This window comes from Halichoerus grypus, unplaced genomic scaffold (genome assembly GCF_964656455.1).
Source record: "Halichoerus grypus unplaced genomic scaffold, mHalGry1.hap1.1 HAP1_SCAFFOLD_169, whole genome shotgun sequence".
In the NCBI taxonomy this organism is placed as follows: Eukaryota; Metazoa; Chordata; class Mammalia; order Carnivora; family Phocidae; genus Halichoerus; species Halichoerus grypus.
Window position 1 is genome coordinate 11,857 of NW_027555096.1, and position 24,002 is coordinate 35,858.

A 24,002-nucleotide genomic window follows, 5' to 3' on the forward strand; every position below is an offset into this window, starting at 1 on the left:
CAAGTAGATGACCTCGGATTTTGAATACCTGCCACCCAAGACAACGGAATAAGATTTTTGTTTCAACTTCACCACATTGTTTTATACCCTAACTCTGCTACTTATTATTTACATCCTTAAGCTTGAATTTGTGCATCTCCGCAGAGTCACCTCCAAGTGCTGATTGAGAAGATCTTTCCAAAACTCTCCATCATACTGTTTTTCCTTCCTTTTTCTTCCTGTCCCTTTCCTCTCCTTTCCCAAACACACAAAGCCTCTGGCATTTTCTAAGCCAGGCCTACATCTGTGAAGTTAATGTCATGCTGCTGTTTTGTCTCACCCTTACTGTGGGCTCTGTGGTCCCTTTGTAAATATGTGTCCCTTACTCAGCTGGGACTCTCTCTCTCATCACCACTGCTGGGTACAATGCAACCCGTACCCGGGCAGGACTGCAACAATAACTTCCATAATAAATACCCCTTATACTGTATGCCTTCAGAGAGGAGGGTCTTGATTTTTAGAGATATATCCTGGTCTCTAATCCCAAATTTATGGGATTAGTTTGCTGTGATGAAACCTTCTTGACAGATGATTCTACTGAAGGAGCAGCCTGCACATAATCTAGCTCAGGCAGAAAACTATACCTCTTCTTTGATGAGTTTCGATATACCCAGGAGTGCCACAAATGACTCACATTTAATTTGAGACTCAAATGTCCACTGGTATTCCCCTACCAATGAGATAAGATCCTGTTTCTTTGCTCAATATTTTTCCTTTTAAGATACTTAATCTCACTTTTTTGCAACGAGTTTGCTACCAGAACCCAGGTGTTGTGAAAACCACCACTAAATCTAAACCAAAATGGGAAAAGAAAAGACTCACATCAACATCATCATCATCACTGGACATGTAGAATCGGGCAAGTCTACCACTACTGGTCATCTGATCTACAAATGTGGTGGGATCGACAAAAGAACTATCAAAAAATGTGAGAAGGAAGCTGCTGAGATGGGAAAGGGCTCCTTCAAGTATGCCTGGGTCTTGGATAAACTGAAAGCTGAACACGAATGTGGTATCACCATTGATATCTCCCTGTGGAGATTCGAGACCAGCAAGTATTATGTGACCATCACTGATGCACCAGGACACGGAGCCTTTATCAAAAACATGATTACAGGCACATCTCAGGCTGACTGTGCTGTCCTGATTGTTGCTGCTGGTGTTGGTGAACTTGAAGCAGGTATCTCCAAGAATGGGCAGACCCTTGAGCATGCCCTTCTGATTTACACACTGGGTGTAAAACAACTAATTGTTGGCGTTAGCAAAATGGATTCCCCTGAGCCACCCTACAGCCAGAAGAGATATGAGGAAATCGTTAAGGAAGTCAGCACCTACATTAAGAAGATTGGCTACAACCCCAACACAGTAGCATTTGTTCCAATTTCTGGTTGGAATGGTGACAACATGCTGGAGCCCAGTGCTAACATGCCTTGGTTCAAGGGATGGAAAGTCACCCGTAAAGATGGCAATGCCAGTGGAACCACACTGCTTGAAGCTCTGGATTGCATTCTGCCACCAACTCGTCCAACTGACAAGCCCTTGCATCTGCCCCTCCAGGACGTCTACAAAATTGGAGGTATTGGTACTGTCCCTGTGGGCTGAATGGAGACTGGTATTCTTAAACCTGGCATGGTGGTCACCTGTGCTCCAGTCAATGTTACAACTGAAGTATAAAATCTGTTGAAATGCACCATGAAGCTTTGAGTGAGGCTCTTGCTGGGGACAATGTGGGCTTCAATGTCAATAACGTATTTGTCAAAGATGTTTGTTGTGGCAAGGTGGCTGGTGACAGCAAAAATGACCCACCAATGGAAGCAGCTGGCCTTAGTGATTATCCTGAGCCATCCAGACCAAATCAGTGCTGGATTTGCACCCATGCTGGATTGTCACACAGCTCACATTGCTTGTAAATTTGCTGAGCTGAAGCAGAAGATTGATGATTGTTCTGGAAAAAAGCTGGAAGATGGTCCCAAGTTCTTGAAATCCGGTGATGCTGCCATCGTTGATATAGTTCCCGGCAAGCCAAGCCTATGTGTGCTGAGAGCTTCTCTGACTCTCCTCTTCTGGGCCATCTTGCTGTTCATGACATGAGACAGACGGTTGCTGTGGGTGTCATCAAAGCAGTGGACAAGAAGGCAGCTGGAGCTGGCAAGGTCACCAAGTCCACCCAGAAACCTCAGAAGGCTGAATGAATATTATCCCCAATACCCGCCACCTCAGTCTTAATCAGTGGTGGAAGAACAGTCTCAGAACTGTTTGTGTCATTTGGCCATTTAAGCTTAATAGGAAAAGACTGGTTAATGATCACACAATGCATCATAAAACCTTCAGAAGGAAAGGAGACTGTTTTGTGGATCATTTGTTCTTTTTTGTGTGTGGCAGTTTTAAGTTATTAGTTTTTAAATTTAGTACTTTTGAATGGAAACAACTTGAGCAAAAATCTCTGTCACAGAATTTTGAGACCCATTAAAACAAAAGTTTAATGAGAAAAAAAGACATTTAATCTCACCAATTTAATGAGATTTTTGTCTCTTTATTTTGTCTCTTTAGATCAGAGTTATAAGCCATCTCCACCAAATCAGAAGAGTAATCTGTGGTGAAACACATCCATTATTACCTGATGATGAAAAGGAACTGTGCAAGGAAGCCAATAGTCTAGGCATCAATTTTGGGGAACCCATCACCTCTCAAAATAGATTTTATACTGCAGTTATCACCGGAGGGGAGCCCTATGGCCTACACAATTACACAGTGGATGGATGGATGTAATGCCTGAGTATTCCATGCTGTCATCTATGAAGTTACCTGAGCTATCAATGATATTGACGTACTTGCTTAACAAGTGAAGAAACTCCAGAAGGCTGTCTTCCATCCTCAACTGGCATCATCCTAGCACTAGGGGAGGAATATGCACAGTCATTGGTGATGACTGCTGCAAGTGAAGTCCCAGAAACCTTTATCATGTCTTTTTCATGAGTTAATACATCTATGAACATAACTAAAACATTCAATAAGTGAACGGCAATCATTGTGACCTCTGGGAAGTTTTGGGTTAGTTTTAGGTGGCAGGAGATGGGACATCTTTTCCTACATATTCCAAATAAGACTGCAGTCCTTCTCACAAACGTTTCTTCCCCCCTTCAAGGGCTAGTGACCACTCTTAAATCAATCCTATCACATTTAATCAAGAGCAGTGGTACCAAGCAGATGATCCAAGCTATAATTAAGGAAAACAAAAGACCAAATAGCAAGCCTCTTCCACCTCTACTCAAGACATTTCTTTAGCTCCTGAACAGTCTTACTGATTTATATGTCCTCTTCTAGATGGACCAACTATGAGAAATAATCCATCTTCACCAAGAGGACTATGAAAAGACATAATAAAAGATTTCCGGTCCCCCCACCTTCTTTCTCTTTCTTCCCTCCCCCCCCCCTTTTTTTTCTATCTCCCTCCTTTACTCGGCAAACTTTAGCTAAAAGATAAACTGCAGGCTTGCAAAGCCAGTTCTTAAAAAATACTGCTCTCTTGTTTATTGAGATTGCACCAATGACCCCAAGCAAAGAGCACAAACAAACAAACAAACAAAAAACAGGAATGACCTCCAACCATGAGATGCAGTTAAAGTAGAAATCTGCTGCCTAATCCAAAACAGCAGGAACACCTACCTCGCTACCCTGTAAAACTCCAACTTTGCTTAAATTGAGGAGTCACTTGCTCTTTGTTTCCTGAGGCATATCAGTGGAATAAAGCCTCTAACCTCTATTTGAATCACTTAAATCATTTCCTTGTAACAGATCTTAAACCATCCATGACCCTGCTTAATTATCTTAATAAAAGAAACATATCCCCCCAGAGATTTATGAACACACACATCCACTATAGTATTAATTGTAGTAGGAATAAACAGGGAAGTAGTTAAATAATTACGATAAAAAGCATTTGATGGATTTTTAGGTACCCATAAAATTAAGTTTTCCATTGTATTGACTGATAAAAGGGTGTTTCAATTTTTTTTTATTCCAAAAGGTTGTGTAAAAATGTGTTTATACCCTAACATCTTTTCAGTGATTTTTCTCTAGGCAAAGAGATTCTGGGTGATAGATTCATTGACCTTACTGCTTCCCCACATTCTCTAATTGCCACTATATATATATACTGAAGATGGAGAGAAACTCTCATTGAAACTCAGGCAGTGTCAGGAGCTCCCCTCCCCAGAATCCAAATCACAGCTTTCAAACTGCTAGTAAAGTTGGCCCTGGTATCCGTTTCCTGCATGCATGCAAATTTCCGACCTCAGTCTTTGGGTGAAGCTCTGCATTTAGAGAAGAAAGACCATAAGAGAAGAGAAACATTGTAATGAGGCTGAATGAAACACAGAGAATTCCTCCAGGGAGCAGACCAGACTCTTGCACAAACATGACCACAGGTCCACAAACACTACTTTTGACTAGTTTCTAGCCTCACAACCGGGTGAGATTGCTGAAAGGTTAAGGAGAGTAAACCATGCAGTGTAGCTGGGCCAATTCCAACTACCCATGGGAACTATGATTCTGGTCAATATAAAGTGATAACACAAATATGCATCCCTGTAATAGTCACAATAGCAAACAACGATATAATATGAGTAGAAATGGGCAGGGGAGATGTTGCTATGGGAATAATTACACCAACCTGACAATATATCTGAGAGGATAGCAACCAAAAGACATTTAAAGGGAGGGCAGGATCTGGGTGGACTGAGAAGTCTGAGAAGTACATCTGAGAAGTACAAAGGCACTAAACTTCCAGCTTTCATACAGGGCAACCAGTATATACTATTTTATTTCTGACATTAACTGAGTATTAGCGATATGAACAGAGATTCCCAAATTTTGTATCCATTACTAACACCCAGACAGCTTCGTGAAAACTCAGATTGTTATGTTTTAGAGTTTTTGATTCAGTGAGTCTGAGATGCGTATTGTAAATTTGAATTCCTAACAAGTTCCCAGATGCTGCTGCTGTTGCTGCTGCTACAGGGGAATGCTTTGAAAACCACAGGCCTAAATATGCCAAGAGTACAGCTAAGGATGAGTATCTTACAAATCAGCACAACATGTAAGAGGAAGATTGGCAAAAGCACCGACCATATGGCAAAACATAGAAAACCAAAGGGAATGCAAACATATATAATGTAATACAATATGATATGATAACCTGTGTGGGTGCCTTAACGATAGTAGAAATATTAGGAAAGGACAAAGGGGAAAAAGTTGTTTGTTCATTAGTGTCTTTTCCCCTTTTGAGGCTTTGTCTTTTTTTTGTTTGTTTGTTTTTTCCACTCAAGAAGGGGGTTCTGGAATAGTGCATTGGCCAGAACTGTGTCACAGTGCAAAATCCCTGCTCTGGATGGTGTTCTAAACCACTATGCTGGATGAGCTCTCCATGGAAGAGTAGCTAGAGAAGTGAAGAAGTCTAAAGATGGAGCTCAAGGCCAACCACATTTAGAGGTCAGGAAGAGGAAGACCAGCAAAATCCGAGAAGGAGGAATCAGTGAGGTAGAAGGAACAGTGGGAAAATCGCTTTCCTAGAAGCCAAATAAAGAAAAAGTTTCAAGGAGGAAGGCATGATCAGTTGTCTAAAAGGCAGCTGAGAGGGTCAAGTAAGAGTAAGATGAGGACTGGGGAAATGGCAATTAGATTTAGCCTCCCAGAGGTCATTTGCAACCTTGATGCAAGCAATTTCGGTGGAGCATTTTTTTAAAGAATTATTTATTTATTTGAGTGCGGGGGACAGGCAGAGGGAGAGGGAGGGAGAAAATCCCAAGCAGACTCCTCGCTAAGCACAGAGCCGACATGGCGCTCAATCTCACAACCCTGAGATCATGACCTCAGCCAAAACCAAGAGTCAGACACTTAACCAACTGAGCCACCCAGGTGCCCCATAATTTCGGTGGAGTATTGAGAAGAAAGGCTAAATAGAGCGTGTTTAGCTGAGAATGGGAGGAAAAGATTTCGAGACAGTGAATCCAGACACACCTCTGGGGGATATCTGCCAGAGAGGGGAGGAGAAAAATGGTGTGGTAGCTAGAGGGGTAAGCGGGAGAAGTTACAGCTGTCTGTTTACTAATGAGAATGATAGGAAAAAAGAAAGAAGCAATAGTACAAGAGAGGCGGGTGGGAGAATTTCTGGAGAAATTTCCTTGGGAAACTGTCAGGTATAAATGGAATCTCGTGCCTGAGTGGAATGGAATGGCTTTAGATGGAAGCCTTAAGAGTTCATCCAAAAGGCAGGAGGAAATGCAGAGTATTATGGGCACAGGTGAAGTGGGACAACAGTGGGAGCTTATGGGAGTTCTCCTCTTATTGCTTCTATGGTATTAGTGAAGTGGAGAACAACGTCACTGGCTGTGAATGAAGAAGGGAGAGGAGTTTATGGAAGCATGACAAGAGAGTAAGGTAGGAAAGGGTTGTTCAAGAGAGTGGGGAAATGAATAAGCTAGGGTATTTGTTCTTAACTCCAGCTTCACATTAGAATCACCTGCAGAAAGATAGAGGTCTAGTTTTACTCTTTTACATGTTGAATATCCAATTTTCCAAGCGCCATTTATTGAAGAGACTGTCTTTTTTCCGTTGAGTATTCTTGGCTCCCTTGTCAAACAATCAGTTGACCACTAAACTTATGGTGGTAATCAGTTCCCAATATATGTAATTCAAATCATTATGGTGTACACTTTAAATTTATACAGTGCTATATAGCAGTTATATCTCAATAAAACTGGAAAGAGATCAACATTTGTTAAATACCCCAAAACAAAAACAAAACAGAATCACCTGGAAAGTTGTTAACAATTTGGGGTACGAATTAGTGCACATTTTTTTTTAAGATTTTATTTATTTATTTGACAGTGAGAGAGAGAGAGAGAGAGAGAGAGAAAGAGCACACAAGCAGTGGGCGTGGGAGAGGGAGAAGCAGGCTTCCCGCCGAGCAGGGAACCCGATGTGGGGCTTGATCCCAGGACCCCAGGATCATGACCTGAGCCGAAGGCGGACGCTTAACCGACTGAGCCACCCAGGCGCCCCTAGTGCACATTTTCTGAGTAGAGCTGGGGCATTGGTATTACTAAAAGCTCTGTATCTTATTCTAATATCCAGCCAGGGTTGGAAAGAACTGGATTAGGGAAATGTAGTATTATTTCCAGACAACTTTAGAGACCCGCTTGAGGTCCATGTCATGGGTTTAAGGTGGTACCATTCTGCACAGGTATTTCTTTCTCTGGATACTTTCAGATGAAGACTGGAGGGCTGCAGGTTTTATGTATGTAGAGATTTGATTCAACTGAAATTGAAATTTGGAAGGAGGGAGGGAGAGTTGGAGGGAAGGGGAGGAAGAGGGGATGAAGAGAGAGAGAGAGAGAACATGAGAGAATCATATATGAGGATATAGGAAGGTCGAGGGGCACTAAAAATGTTGTAGGGTTACTGAATAGTAGATCCCATTGGGGTTGTACTGCTGTCAATTTCAAGGTGCTTGTGGAGATGGGATGCAGAAAACAGTATCTATTAGGAAAGTGTAATGCTTGAAATTGAAATGATGGAGGGTTTTCAGTTATTATCGATGACACAGGCTGGGGAAATGTTCTCAGTAGAGGGGTAAATCCCACCCTTAGTGCATGTTTTGGAAATTTGTATGGGCATTTTTGAATGTCAAAAGGATGTGGAGCATTACTGGCATTCAATGTGCCAGGGTCAGGGATATGCAGGATATCCCCACATGTGGAAGAATGTCCCAAATAGCAAGATCATCCAGTAGCCTACTGAGCATTTCTTGAGGTGAAGAATCCTTTTAAAATAATCTCAAGTTATAAACTAACTCCATTTTACATATAACTACAAATTATACATTTTACACAGTTTCAATATAGACTGACTTTTCTATATTAAATATGGAATGATCATGAAGGGAACATTGTAATTTGTTTTTGTCTCTCACAGCCTTACCAATAATCATTCACACTTTCAGAAAACCACATCTGTGAAAGTAACTGTAATTTGTGGTGTTTGTATCTATATCTATCTATGTATCTATGTATCTATGTATCTATCTATCATCTATCTATCATCTAACTATCATCTATCATCTATCTATCTATCATTGCTCATCTATCATCTATCTATCATCTATCTATCTATCTATCTATCTATCTATCATCTATCTATCTATCTCTCTATCATCTCTCATCTATCTATCTATCTATCTATCTATCTATCTATCTATCTATCTATCATCATCTATCTATCGTCTATCTATATGAATTCATGGGAATTTTATCAATAAGTACAGGAATAAAATTTTTTGCCCTTCAGTTCAAATTGGGTGAAGTACCAGTACCTACTTCATAGTGTCCTTGTGAGGATATATTGTGCTCAAACTAGTCAACACTTACAACAGTCCTTGGCAAATAATAAGCACTCAGAAAGTGTTAGCTATTATTTCTATCACCATCATCATTATTTTAGAGATCCAGAAGTTACAGTTTGTTTTGGAGTTTGGGACAGACACTATCTCCAGGATGAGAAAATATCTTCATCTATTCATTTACCTCTCAATCTCATGCACCAAGGAGACAATCTTGAATGCCAGCTGGTGTCTCTTACATAGAAAATGTATGAAGAGGTCCAATGTCAGGATGATACAGGGGGAGTAGCCCAGAAAGAAGAGCATGGAATAGGTCTGATGTATACTCTAACCTCCTCCATTCATTGTTGTATATTCTGAGAAGGCTCAAATTTTATTTATCCTGGAATTCACATCAGTCTACTCACCTCCTCAGGTTTTCTTGGATACCAATTTTCCTATGAAAAGTATCTTCCTGTGAATAAAATAATTTACTCACACTCCCATGTTTTCCTGAACATCGTCTATCCCTCCCTCAAACCCAAATTAAGAATAACACCAGTAAAAAAAGGTAAGAGTAAGGACCTCTGGGAAATTATCTCCTTCTTAAAAGTAATGAGGAAACTGGCAAAAAATGCCAGCATAAACATTTTTCAGAACTCAGGAAAATAACCAAAGGACTGAAGAAATCAGGGAGCTTTCTGGTGTTTCCCCTAGCTTCCTGGTTTAACTTTGACAAACAGCAGCCTGAAATTGCAGTGAACAGCAGCAGCCTGGTAGTCACCAGAGGGGATAGAACAGGGCTGGAGTTCCATTCCCAGAGAGATGCTATTACTTGACCTGTCTGGTGGTTCCCTGGAAAACCCCACCCACAAGGCTGTCCTTATTTGACCTCTCTCAGAGCTTGCCCAATGGGAAAATAAGGGCAATTGGTAAAAACGACTAGAGACAATTGTTTATGACCACAGCTGCCTCTAGCAGTGGATAAACAGATGGGGACAAGCAATAGGCTACCCAAAAAACTGAAAGGAAAATCAAGGAATTGAGGTGTCCATATATAGGGCTTTGATAAATTCCTACACATTCCTGGAGGTGTAGAAAGCCATGCATAAGGTTGTGCCCATGGTCAGGAAAGATCTGAGAAGACTTTAAGCTCCTCATTCAGGCTGACCACGAAGCTCTGTGCAAGGATGAAGTGGAAGCTAAGGCAGTGTTGTCAGTTGACTGGCTGAGGGTTAAAGGCATGTCCCAACATGTACACAGAGCCCCTTTGCAGACTGGGAGACTTACTGATTGCAGGCCTTAAGGAAATCTCCATCCAATTATTAGCTGACCACTAACTAATGAAACAAAGGCTTTAGTGGCCACACACAACAAAGAATACAGACTTTACATAATTATTGCACAGAATCCTTAAATGAACAGAACTATAACAACAACAAAAATAACAACCTGGGTTGGGGGTGGACCAGAAATATGACTTCCAGAGTTGCAACAATATATTATATAATATGTCCAGCTTTCAAGAAAAAAAAATCAGAAGACATACAAAGAAACGAGAAAATAAATTCCAAACACAGGAAAAAGATGCAATCAATAGAAACCATCACAAATAGAAACCATCACTGAGGAAGCCCAAACACTGGACTCATTGGCCAAAGAGCTAGATCTTCTATTTTAATATGTACAAAAAAATGAAGGAAAGAGAGTGACTTCATCATGGTAGCAGGATAGGAGTTTCCAGCACTTGTAACCTTGCAGAAACATCAATTTGAACAACTATCCACACACGAAAATAGATTTCTAAGAGCTAAGGTTTCCAGATGAGGGATTACAGCAACTGGCAGAAGCACAGAAATAATAAAAGATGCATCAAGATGGATAAGAAAGACAGTTTTGCATTACCTCCATCACCCCTCCCCCAAGCCTGGCAGCTCAGTGTGGAGAGAGACACTCTCCCTGTGGGGCAAGGAGAGTGAAGTGAGCACCCAACTTCACTGTGAACCCCAACACAAGACCCACACAAGCAATAGGTCAGCCCCTGTGGCCTCAGACTCTGGGCCAACTCCTACAACCCAGCCTACATGCATGCCTCAGCACTAGCCCAGTTCCCCTTGGACCTAAGCTCCAGGCAGGGTCTTGTGGCCCAAGGCCCCCAGTCTGCTGCAGAGCCAGGCCAGCCCTTGGGGACCCAGTTTCCAGGCCCATCCCAGTGGTCCCTGGAATCTCATCAGCCCCCACAACCAGAGTGCCGGAATGCCCCAGCTCCAGGCTACCTCCACAGATCCCAGCTCCCAGCCTGCCTCACCATCAGGCAATCACCAAAGGCCCCAGCCACTAGGCTGGTACCTGTAGACCCAATCTCCCAGTTCACAACAGCACCAGGCCAGTCACTGTAGATCCAGTGGCCAAGCCTACCCCAGGAGCAGCCAGTGCCTGGTTGGCTCCCACAGATTCAGGATCCAGGCCCATCTACATGAATCCAGGTCCCAGGTCCACCTCCCTTGGCTCTGGCAGCAAACCTGCCATGCAGACCTAGGCTCCAGGCTATCCCCCACAGACACAGGTACTATGCCAGCCCCTGTGGATCCAGGCAACAGTCCTGGCCCTGTGGACCCAACTGCCAGGCCTACCCATCTGCTGACCCAGGCACCAGACACCAGCAGCAAGACTGCCTGAAGAAACCACCAGAGAGTCACCCACACTCTCTGGACAGGGTAGCTGGGGAAGGGCTTTCTCTGCCAAACCCAGTGTGTAAAGACTGAGAGAGGTGACAACTTCTCCAAATTTGCACACACCAACACAAAGCAAACAAGGATCATGAATAATCGAGGAAACATGACACCGCCAAGGAAACAAATCTCCAATACCTGACCTTGAAGAAATGGAGATCTATGAATTGTCTGACGTAGTATTCAGAATAATCCTCTTAAAGAAAATCAGTTAACTAAAAGAAAACACAGATAGACAACTAATTGAAAGTAGGTAAACAACACAAGAACAAAATGAAAATTTCAACAAAGAGAAACCATTAAAAGAAAAAATCTGACATAAGTCCAAAAGTTAAAGAGTACAATCACAGAACTGAAGAATTCAATAGAGAACTTCAATAACAGACTTCACCAAGCAAAGGAAAGAATCAGTGAACTCAAAGACAGGTCATTTTAATTTATCCATCTGGAGGAGCAAAAAGAAAAAAAAAAAAGAGTGAAGGAAGCCCAAGTTAATTATTTGATGCTATTAATAGAAGCAATTTACACATTAATGTATTCCCAGAAGGAGAAAAGGGAAAAGGGAGGGGGGGCAGATAGCTTTTTTTTTTAATTTTATTTTTTTATGTTATGTTAGTCACCGTACAATACATTATTAGTTTTTGATGTGGTGATCCACGATCCATTGTTTTCGTATATCACCCAGTGATCCATGCAGTACGTGCTCTCCTTAATACCCATCGCTAGGCTAACACATCCCCCTACCCCCCTCCCCTCTAAAACCCTCAGTCTGCTTCTCAGAGTCCATAGTCTCTCATGGTTCATCTCTTCCTCCGATTTCCCCCCCTTCATTTTTCCCTTCCTTCTCCTAATGTCCTCGATGCTATCCCTTATGTTCCACAAATAAGTGGAACCGTATGATAATTGACTTTCTCTGCTTGACTTATTTCACTACAGACAGCTTATTTAAAGAAATAATGGCTGAGGAGGGACCAAGATAGATCTCCAAGGACACACCAAGACGACACCTATTTAGAGAACAATTCCTCCTGTCGAAATCACGATGAGTTATCACTTCATATACGCAAAGACTCCTATAATCAGAGAGAAAGAAACCAACAGGTGTTGGCAAGAATATGGAGCAGTTGGAACCCTTGTACTTTGCTAGTGGAAATGTAAAATGGTGCTGCAGATGCTGTAGAAAACAGTTTGGCAGTTTCTGAAAAAGTTAAATCAAAATTACCGTATGACCCAATAATTCCACATCTAGGTTTATGCATACAATAATCAAGAACTGTTATTCAAACAAATACTTATACGTCACTTTTCAGAATAGCACTATTCATAATAGCTAAATGGTAGAAATAACCTGAAAGTTCATCAATGGAGGAATGGATAACCAAAATGGTTATCCACATGGTGTACACATTCAGTGGAATGTTATTCAGCCAAAAACATTTACTGAAATACTGATACTTGCAACAACATGGATAAATGCCAAAAACATTTTGCTAGCTGAGGGAAGTGAGATACGAAAGTCCCCCTATTGTATGATCCCATTAGAGGAAATATCTGAAACAGGTGAATCTATCAGGACAGAAAACAATTTTTTTTTTTTTTTTCCAGGTGCTGGGGGTTAGTGAGAATGAAGACTGATTGGAGACTGAATGGAGAGGTTTTCTTTTTTTTGTTTTTGTTTTTGTTTTTTTTTCTCTCTCAGAGGGATGAAAACATTTTAGAACTAGATAGAGGAGGTAGTTGCACAGCATTGAGAAAGTGGTAAATAAACTTGGTAGAAAAGTTATTGCTACAATTTATAGTGAAAAAATGAAAATATTTTAAAAAATTAAAATACTGAATCACTTCTATATTATTGTGCGAGGTCAAAGTATCAGGATACAGTGCATTTCTCAATTGGAACTTTATTTTCTCTTTGGGGAAATAGAGGTCATAAAACACCAGCATAAGGAATCTGGAATTTTCCCTGCTCACATATGTTCCTGACAGGGTCCTTTAGGAGGAGTACTCATGTGAATACCTCCTTGCTCAACCACACTCTTCGCAATACTCAGACTGCAAGGCAGTACCCTTCAACCCACTCACCTCTCCATCAGCCAGGTCAACTCCTCACAGTGGGGAGCAGCCTGTGAACCCAACATGTATATACAGAAAACATTTCCCCTTGACATATCTATATGCCTGTTGGTTGACATGACAAGGCATCTAGGAGGGATCTGAGTTATCTCCCAATCATAGCAGGTTTAGTCTCACTTCAAGTCTCTCCTCCCCCCGCCCCGCCCCGCCCCATTCTCTCTTGGTGTTGTGTGTCAGTACAAGTTCTTATGTTTAGTGATTTGTGGTACACTCTGCTAACCTCCAAAGAAGTCAGCTGGTGTGGTGGGAAGAGTGCCCTGGGCTAGGAGTCTGGAGTAACAACTTCTAGCTGTATGTTGACATAAATTGATCAAATCTGAGTTCTGTTTGTGGTGATTGCTAGATACAGTTTTTTAAAAGACTTTATTTATTTGAGAGAGAGAGAGTGCTCAGGAGCAGGGCTGGGGTGGGGTTGGGGGGTGGGGGGCTGGGAGTGTTAGGGTGGAGGGGTGGGGCGTAGGGAGGGGCAGAGGGAGAGGGCGAAAAAGACTCCCTGTGGAGCAGGGAGCCTGACCTGACCTGAGGGGCTAGAGCCCAGGATCTCAGGATCATGACCTGAGCCAAAGGCAGAGGCTTAACCAACTAAGCCCGCCAGGTGCCCCATGCTAGATATAATTTTAAATTCAGGTATTGAAGTAGTGGTGCCTTTAGCCTGGAACCAACCCCTCCAGCACCTAAGTCACCTGTGTTTCCTCTGACATCCTGCGCTAATTCCACCAGAGTACTCACTCCATTGTGTGGTCATTGCCAGTTTTGTCTCCCTCTTCACTAGACTGTGGGCTCCTTGAGAGAAGGGGCCATCTTCTTCACCATGATGTAACCCCTAGTGCCTGGCAGAGTTTCTGGCACAAGCGCACACTCAAATATTTCCTGAATGAGTAATCTCTACTGTTTCTACTCGAATTGAGTGAGGATATTTAGCCATATTGAATGCCTGAGTACTCACTCTCCAAATCCCTTATGCTACGCTATAATGTGGTATGAAATGCCTCAACATTTAAACCAGAAAAGTATTTTTATTTTGCTATTGATAATCTAATTTCCCCAATCTATAAAATGAAGTTCTAAAGCCCCCTGTCAGTTTCAAATGTATTCATTGGCCACTCGCCCCCTCCCAACCCTGCCTCTGACCCTCCCACCAATCCCAGTATATTCAAAGGAAAACCAGGACAGGGATGGCATTCCCAGTCGGAGCTTCTCTATCTGATGGGAAAGGGGCTGAGGTGGGCTGAAACTCACCCATTTAGCCTTCCAGGCATCCTGCACAGCCTCCCTGGGTGGACCCAATCAGGAAGCGCACATGGAAAATCTGGACTAGATATTTCTTCAGCTCCAGAGGTATGCACGACAAAAATTATGCCTGTTTCATGCCCGCTTGCTTTTTAAATTTTGTTCAGTTTTTTTTTCTAGCTTTATTGAGATGTAGTTGACATATGATATTGTGTAAGTCTAAGATGCACAATGGGATAATATGATACATCCATATGTCGTGAAATGTTTACCTCAATAAGGCTAACACATACTTCACTTCACTTAATTAACATTTCGTTATTGTCATGGTGGGAACATTAAAGCTCCACTCTCGTAGCTGTATACTTGTATAATTTCAAGGATACAACACAGTATGGTTAACTATAGTCATCATGCCATACATTAGGCCCCCAGAACTTATTCATCATGTAACTGGAGGATTTTACCCTTTGACCAACATTTTTCCATTTCTCCCAAACACCCCAGCCCCTCGTGCCCATGTTCTTTTAAATACTGAGATCAAATCCATTAAAAAATAAAGGCAAATTTTGCTTCCAGAGAACCCCCTCCCCCCCCTTTTTTTTTTCACCTGTCATGGTGTTTTGCCCAGCTTTTTGAGTTTTGTCTCATAGACTATCTAAGTAGTAAGTGTGGGTAGTTGGACCCACCCTCTGGATTTATTGCTCAAATAGTAGGGGAAAGGGATGTGATGGGGACACTTCTTCCCTCTCTGTGTATTCTTGTTTTGGGGGGGGCCTGTGTTAACATGAATTTATTAAAGCATTGCTATGCATCAGTATTTACCATTTATGTATGGGTTATTATGAGAGTTAAATGAGATTTTATATATAAATAGGTAATATGATCTATAATACATAATACACATATATGTGCTTCACCTCAATTAAGGCTCATAAAGACCGTAGGCGGTAGGTCATTTCCCCATTTCTCAGGCAAGGTAACGAAGGCTTAGAGAGGTAAAGTGATTTGCCCGAGGTCTCACAGCACATAAAGGGTGGCATGGAAACTCCAGCCCAAGTCAGTGTGCCCCAGAACGTGTTCTTTTTTTTTATTATTAACATATAATATATTATTTGTTTCAGGGGTACAGGTCTGTGATTCATCAGTCTTACACAATTCACAGCGCTCACCATAGCACATACCCTCCCTAATGTTCTAACCCTTTAGAACACCCTTGAGAAGTTCACCCCCCCCATAAGTCCACAATTAGCCTTACAGTCATGTCTTGTACACAGAACAGTAGGTATGATGTTTGCTAAAACTGGTTCTGAAACAAACTGAAAGGACTGCCTCAATACAATTATGTGCTGACAAGATTTTTTTAAAAATCAGACAATAACAGATAAAAGCAACATGAAATCATTTATTGAGATAATGACCACTCAGGCGAGTAATATCACACAGCAATGTAAGGTAATCTTCAATATCAGATCATCTTTGTTTTTGTATTAAAAATAAAAAGAATTTTTATAAGTACTTCAACTAATTCCCCTGGTGACACAGAATAATAGCTGTGGTCCTGGTCAGATCTTTTGAAAGAATAGGTGTGTGCATGGGTGTGTGTGTGTGTGTGTGTGTGTGTGTGTGTGTACAGAAATTACCAATACAGATGGTAAGAGGGAATTTAGAAATATATAGATCTTGTAGTTTTTCCTGAAACCTTGGGGAAGGGGCATGTATTTTTTTCTCAGGGCACAAATCTAACAGTCAAGGTGGATGTTTGGACTGCATTGCATTAAAGGGCATCATCTCCTCAAGGGGACATCCCCTGTAGCCCAGGCCTGGGAGTCCCTGGGGAGGGAGCCAGGCTGTTGTTACTTGGCCTGGGTGGCAGAGGGGACCTCGGCGACCAAGGTGTCCTCCTCCTCAGCGGCGCTGCTCTTCTTGGCCAAAGCAACCAAAGCAGGTGTTTCAGCACGGCTCTTCTCGATCTTGCCTTCTCCTCCCACGGTGTCCTGGCCCTGGGCACCAGGCGCCTGCTGTGGGCGGCGGCGTGGGTTGTTGGGGCGGCGGGATCCGTAGCGTGGCGGGGGCTTCTGCTGCGGACCGCTGGCCTCACGTCCGCTTTCCTTGTCTTCCGCCTCCAGCTCCTCAGAGATGCCCGCTGAGGGTCTTGGACCAGGAGTGGTGGTGCCTCGGCCCCTAGGGCGACTCAGCAGGTAGCTGGGGCCTGGCCCTCGCCGCGGGGCGCCCTCGGGCCTTGAGGCTGGGGCGGACCCGGGCAGGTGGGTGGGCCTCGGGCCGCTGGTGGGAGCGAGGATCGACGGGCGGCGGGACACGGCGGAGGCCCTGCGGGACGGCGGGAAGCGCCGCAGCCTTTGGTCTTGGGGTCCGCCGGGCAGGCGGCGCCTCTGGCCCTGGGCCTCGGTGAAGCCTTCGCCACTGGCTTCACCTTCGTCGACGTCCTCCTCAGCGCCCCTGGGACCTCGCGGGGGCGGTGCGCGGCGGCGAAGGTAGAAGCCCCTGCGGAAGCGGGGGCGGTTGGCAGCGTAGCGGCTGCCCTGCACCGGGGCACCTGCTGGCCCGGTCACGTTAGCGGCCTCGGTGCCCCGCTCACCCTGCACCACGTCGAACTCGACTGTCTCGCCGTCGCCCACGCTGCGTTGGTATTTGTGAGGGTTGTTTCGGGTGATGGCCGTCTGGTGAACGAACACATCTTCCTGGGTATCATGCCTGCTGATGAAACCGTACCCGTTCTTCACGTTAAACCACTTGACGGAGCCGCGCACCCTCTTGGCGATGACCTTTTGGGGCACCTTTCCCTTGGCGCCTGCTGCCGCGGTGGTCTTGGGGATCGCATCTCCGCTGAGGTTGCCTGCGACTGGTGCCCGGGGAGGATCTCCGCCTTCCAAGGAAACCAGGAGTTTCTGCGTGGCTTGAGGCGAGACTGAGGCGGTCACCTCCGTGACGGTGACCTCTCCCACCTCACTCATGAGGCTGTCCTTGCTCTCCTTTCTCGGAGAACCTGAGGGAAATTTGGTCCTCGGTGATGGGGGGGGGGGGAGGGGGAGGGGGGAAGGGCCTCGGGCTGGAGGCAGGAGCCTCGCTCTGGAAGGAAGGGTCTTGGGTCGGGGCCCAGGACTCTTTGGCTTCACTCTGAGACTCTTGGAAAGGCCTGTGGCGTCTCCTGGGGCAACAGGACGCGGACCAAACAGTGGTTGCCCCGGTGACGTCTCAGTGGGGTCCTAGAGGCTGCCTGAGCTGGGGGGTGGGGCCGATGCACTCTGCCTCGAGGGCTCCAGGTGCCACGTCACAGCACCTCTTGGTCCCTCATGGAGAGGGGTGCACTTGAAGCTCTAGGAAGTGGTCTTCTTGAAGACTCTCTTGCTTGTGTGAGTGGGTGGGAAGAGAGGACCCACTTTCCATCTCTCTCCCTTGGTTGGAGATATTCCCAGCCTTCTAAGGGCACTCTCTAAATACTCTCACAGAACCCTGTTCCTCTTCCAACCCCTTGTGAGCTCTGTATGTGGGTGAGGCATTTTGTGTAACTTGAGACAAAATGACAACCACATGAAATTAAGACCCAATCAAAGAAGCCCACTGTGGGTTGTTTTTGTGTTTGGTTTTCCTGCAGAGGGACTGGGGAAGCCTGCCAGGGCTAGAATGCTAGTACTGCGAGGACACTAAACTAGTGCAGGTTTATCCAGGCTAGTGTTAGGGTTGTGGAGAAGTGAAGCTGAGTGGGAACACTTTTGTTAACTGGGACATCCTGAAAACCTTGTTGAGCTCTGTGTTCTTGCCCACATAAAGCAAATAAATGATCAGGTGGAGTAAAATAGAACTGAGCGAATTTGCCTTGTATTTTAACTGCAGATCCAGACTCTGCCCCCCCCCCAATGGTTTATAACTCTGTGATCTTCATCCTAAATTGGGGTTCTGATTTAATTATATAGAAACCCTAAGAATTCAGCCTAACTACAGTGTTAATACTGTGGTAAGGGACAGCTAGCTCTACTGAAATATAACCTTTCAGAAATGATGGTAGAGCAGGCTAAAATAGCAGATGGCAACTGGTCAGAAAACTCAGTTTTCCTTTATTAACAAGAAAAATGAAAATAAGCCAAGTTCGCCTACCACTTTAGAGTTTACAGAAACCTCTCACATGTTGTGCATTTGAGCCTTGCAACAACCCACTCTATAAGGAAGTGGGGCAGGTGTTGTTTTTACTTCAGTTTGACAGATGGGGGAACTGGGGCCCAGAGATAACAAGATCTAACATCTGACCTCAGATAGATTTCATTCCAGGTCCAGGTCTCTTTCCACCACACGTCACCGGCCTTCGTGTACAGTTTTGTCACTTGTTTCATCTGATGTCAGAGAACAGGGACCTCTTTCAGAGAGGTCATACAACCCAGCAGAGAACCCAAGAAACCCCTCTTGCATGGATGATCTGTCTCCCCTGTGTTCAGGCTCCCAGGCCTGCCCCTGTTCAGGGGCAAAAATTGCCTTCATATCAACTAATCAGCAGCCCCTGTTCCCACATGCGGTAACCTTCTGCCTGCAACCAACTAGAAAATAAACCCTATAGTAGACTCAGGAGCCATTTCTTTGACATGCCGGTGTAATACCAAATGGAAGAAGGGATGCTCATTTTTATTTTACTATTTAAAAAACACTTCTTGGGGCGCCTGGGTGGCTCATTCGGTTAAGCATCTGCCCTCAGCTCAGGTCATGATCCCAGGGTCCTGGGGTTGAGCCCTGCCTCAGGCTCCTTGCTCAGCGGGGAGCCTGCTTCTCCCTCTCTCTCTGCCTGTCGCTCCCCCTGCTTGTGCGCTCACTCTCTCTCTCGCTCTGAAATAAATGAATAAAAGATAATAAATAATAAAATAAAAATAAATTAAATTAAAAAAAAAACAAAACACGTCTTCAGGCATCATCTCTTGTGGTTTTTACAACAAGCCTGAGAGAGAAGCAGGCTCCTGTCAGTATCCTCACATGACTGTGAGTAAGTCAGGGCACCAGGGCACAAAGCATCTAACTGACCTAACCAAGGACACCCATGTAGTAAGTGCAGAACCAGGATAATACCTTTGGGAATTCAGGCCCTCTGGTTCTTAGTCCACTGTATGCTCCACTGTCCCACGAGGCCAGTTCTATGATATTGTCAACAGTTCTTTCTTTCATGTCCTGAGAGCTCTTCTTGATGCTTCCCATATTTGCCATGGTCATTCCCATCTCTGTGCCCGTGTTCACTTTTTTCCTCATTCTCCTAGAAATATACCTTCTCTCCTCTCCTCTGTCTGTACAAATCCTATCTTCCGTCTGAATCTCAGTTTTGCAGTCCCCTCCCACTCCCTTTCCAAATGTACCAGTCGACCCCAATCTCTTTCTTCTTGGAAATCTGGTTGCACTTACAGCCCAAAGGTTAATGGCTACTCTACTTCTTCCCTAATGTGTAAGGCTTTCTGTCTCACTATTATCCCCACTAGATTCTAAGCTCACTAAAGCTCACCAAAGAGTGAACACCTTAGGGGCAGCTTTAGGTGGCTCAGTTGGTTGAGAGTCCGGCACGTGATTTCGGCTCACGTCATGATCTCGGGGTCCTGAGACTGAGCTCCACGTCAGGCTCTGTGCTCAGCGGGGAGTCTGCTTGGGATTCTCTCTCTCCCTTTCCCTCTGCCCTTCCCCCTGCTCTCTCTCTCTCTCAAATAAATAAATAAATCTTTTAAAAAAAAAAAAAAAAGAGAAAGAGTGAACACATTAAGTTTCTTCTCTCGGTTTCCTCTCTGAGTACCATGGTGCCTGGAACAGTGCTGAGTGTATAAAGGGCCACCACAAATGTGTACTTGTGGATTAAATATATGCCTCCCCCCAGCCCCCTAAAAGTGGCTACATCTGTGGATTTCTTACAGTCGCTAGCACAGCACCAGGCACGAAGATGCCAATGAGATTCACTGAGTTGGACTGAATATGCCCTCTCGAATCTCCTGATGTTGTTTGCATGATATACAGGAAAGTGCTTTGGAGCCATCATGGAGCTCTATTAAACTTTCCTGGTTCTATGTGTATTTTATGCAAGAAGAAAAGCTTTGTGAAAAACAAATTAATACGATATGAATTACTAATTCAACTTTAAAGTTTAATTTGCTGAGACCATTGCATTATTTTCATTGAAATCTTCAGGTTCTGTCTATTACTCTGCACTTCTCTCCATCTACCCTTTGAAGCGTATTATATAATTCCTATTATTAACAAGCTGTCAATGAAATGGAGGTTAATTCAGGTTTAAGGTATACTGTCTGATCCATTATCATTTAAAAGGCTTATCATTTATTTTTCTAAGATTGATCGGTTGATTGATTTTAGAGAGAGAGAGAGAGTGCGAGTGTGTGGGGGGGTGAGGGGGGAGATACAGTCTTCGTCATGTAAGGAGGAAATATAAATGCCTTCCCTATCCAGTTCCTTGAAATAATTTTCTCTCTGTCTCTATCTCTGTCTCTTTCTCTGTTTCTCTCTGTATCTCTCTGTCTCTGTCATTCTGTCTCTACACGCACACACGTGTGCACGCACACACACATTCAGGCATCCTATTGGTTCTGTTTCTCTGCAGAACCCTGACTCATGCAGATTTTGACACCGGAACTGATTCTAGAGAACAGAATCTTAAGGATGAGTTTTCTGAATTGGTTGTGGAGTTTTGAAGTTGGCTCTGTAATTTGATTATATTTAAAGACACTAATAACTCTATTTCCAATAGTAAAGAGCGCACCGATAGTCCACGGTCTGATGTGGCAATAGAGATACACAAAATATCACTATTGGATACTCCTAATCAAATACTGATAAGAGGCAAGGATCTGACAGGCCATGTCCATGATACCTTAAAACATTTTTGTGAAACTAAGGAGGATAATGGAAATTGTTGGTTGTTCCTAATGTCACTGGACAAAGTGGGAAAAGAAAAGGGGCTCAGAAATTCGAATTCCTTGCTCAAGCACTTCATAAATGACCTGAAAGCTTCAATGTCTGCCCTGAAAGAGACACCTTGTCTCCTGTAGCCACAGGGCTGAGATTGCTGAAAAACAAAACCCAGAATTTTATCCTATGAGAATCTCATCCTATGGCTGAATTACAATGGAACTTGAATTCCTAACCTCACCATGTATCTATCATTAAAGTGAAGGCATTGATTGGGAAGGAATGGGATCCTAAAAGTGGGATGGGAACACGGGGGAAGACCCTGATGAAACTGGGAACATTGAACCCCTAAAGTCTCATGAGTCCCAGCCTCTCCAACCCCAGTCTGGGGAGAAACTCTCCTCAGAGCCTCTCCAACCCTGCATTGCCTGAGGAAAGTCTAATGGAAAGCATAAAGCCCGAGGAAGTTTCCTTGAAAGACACTGCTGGTGTTCCTCAGGACCCATCCCCCACCACCTCTCTCTGCTTCTAGAGATATAGACCTGTAACAAGACTCAAGTCCCAGCAGGCCCCTAAAGGTGAGGTAAAAAGTGTACCCCATGAGAAGGTGTGCTACATTTTTTCTAATTTATGCAGACAGAAGTAGGGAGACATGTGTGGGAATGGATATTAAGGGTGTGGGATAATGGTGTAAGGAACATAAAGTTGGATTGGGGTGAATTTTTTGACATGGGCCCACTAAGCAGAGATGCTTCATTTAATGTTGCAGCATAGAGAGTTAGAAAGGGCTCTGAGATGTTGCTTGGTTGGTAAACACATGACCCAAAATGTGGTTCACAGTAAGTGAACTAAAAATGAAAGACCTGCCCTTGGTTTAGTGTCGAAGAAAGGATTCAAAGTCTTAAGGAGATTTGAATGTTGGAGTAGATTTGTCATTTAAGACATATTCACCCACCCTGGGAGGGTCTGCAGGGCACACCCTTCGCCACAACTGTGAGAAATAAATTTTTGTGAGGAGCCCCAGAATCCTTGAAGAGCTCCCTCCTTGAAGAGCACACCTTCCTGTGTGCTCCTTGTTTACTCTTCACAGTAGACAATGTTTTCACCTTTTATAATGGGCCTGGATGCACTTTGCTGACTCAGGGTCAGCACCATTTTGTGACTGAAACAGCAAAAATTTTATTTTTAAATGATAAGCCTTTTAGGGGCGCCTGGGTGGCTCAGTCGGTTAAGCATCTGACTGAGAAGAAAACAACCTTGGGTCATTAACATGGCCCCATGACCCTAAGATGCCAAAACATCTATTACAGAATATCAAAAATTGTTATTACAACTCTATAATCATGTGAGCCAATTCTGTAAAATATCTCTCTATCTCTCATCTCTCTATCTATCTATCTCTCATCTATCTATCTATCTCTCATCTATCTATCTCTCATCTATCTATCTATCATCTATCTATCATTTATCTATCTATCCATCTCTACTTCTATCTCTCTTATCTGTCTCTACCTACTATTGGTTGTCTTCCTCTGGAAAACCATGACAAACGGAAAGAAGGAAGGAAGGAAGGAAGGAAGGAAGGAAGGAAGGAAGGAAGGAAGGAAGGAAGGTGGGAGGGAGGGAGGAAGGAAGGGACGGAGCACAGAGTTTTAAATAAACAGGAAGACACATCTGGAGAAATGTGATCTCAGCATCAATCTATCTTATATAGAGTAGGCACAAATTACTTTATTTCAAATTATGGACTCTATATACATGTTGGCTATTCAATTCTACCATTTACTTGGTGAGGGTGATAAATGAATGGTCTATAAAATTAACCCACTATTTCTCCAAATTCTAAAATGTTGCAAATAAGGGCCATGCCAGCTCAATCTGCTTGCTTTATGGTGGGGAGGAAATAAATCCTCTAAGGAACTTTCGAAGCACACACCAAAGTTTGAATTTATTTATGCAGCAGTGGTATGCTAGAGTCAGCCCCAAGTGGCTGGTGATGGTCAGTCATTAAAATTTTAGGAAATTTTGTGAGCCAGTTGGCAAGCATACCATTAGTAAATATCAAATTATACAGACTTACAGTTAAATAAATTATATTAAAACCAAAGGTAGTAAACACTCAAAACGTGTTTTTTTCCCGAATTATTCTACTACATTTTACTATTCATCTGTGCTCTTGAGGCTATTTTCATCTACTCTATCCGTATGGTGAAAAAAACTATAAATGGTGTTCTACGGCGCATCTCTTCCAAAATTCTGCATTCAGTGACATCATGTTTGTAGTCTGAAATCAGCCATGAAAGGAGAAATTAGATCAGAAAAATTGGTAAGTGTGTGCTACAAATTTGCCTCCCTCCCACAGAGTGGGTTATTAAGCATTAACAGCTCGCCATGTGTATACGTAGGTAGGTAGGTAGGTAGACGTTTATGCATGTAGGCATGTTTTTATTTGTGTGGGGGCAGAGGGCTTAACTGGAGTCACAGAAAGAGAGCTAGCTCAAGAGATGAAAAAAGGAAGTAATGAAAAGAGCACTCCTGTGGAAGTGAGAAGGCTTAAGTCTTAGCTGTTCGACCTGAGGCAAGTCCCTTCA

General features: G+C 43.6%; 1 pseudogene; it reads left to right on the forward strand.

The window, feature by feature from the left end:
- Window positions 1-802: 802 nt before the first annotated feature.
- LOC144380791 (elongation factor 1-alpha 1 pseudogene) lies at window positions 803-2,231 on the forward strand (annotated as a pseudogene).
- The last annotated feature ends 21,771 nt before the right edge of the window (window positions 2,232-24,002 follow it).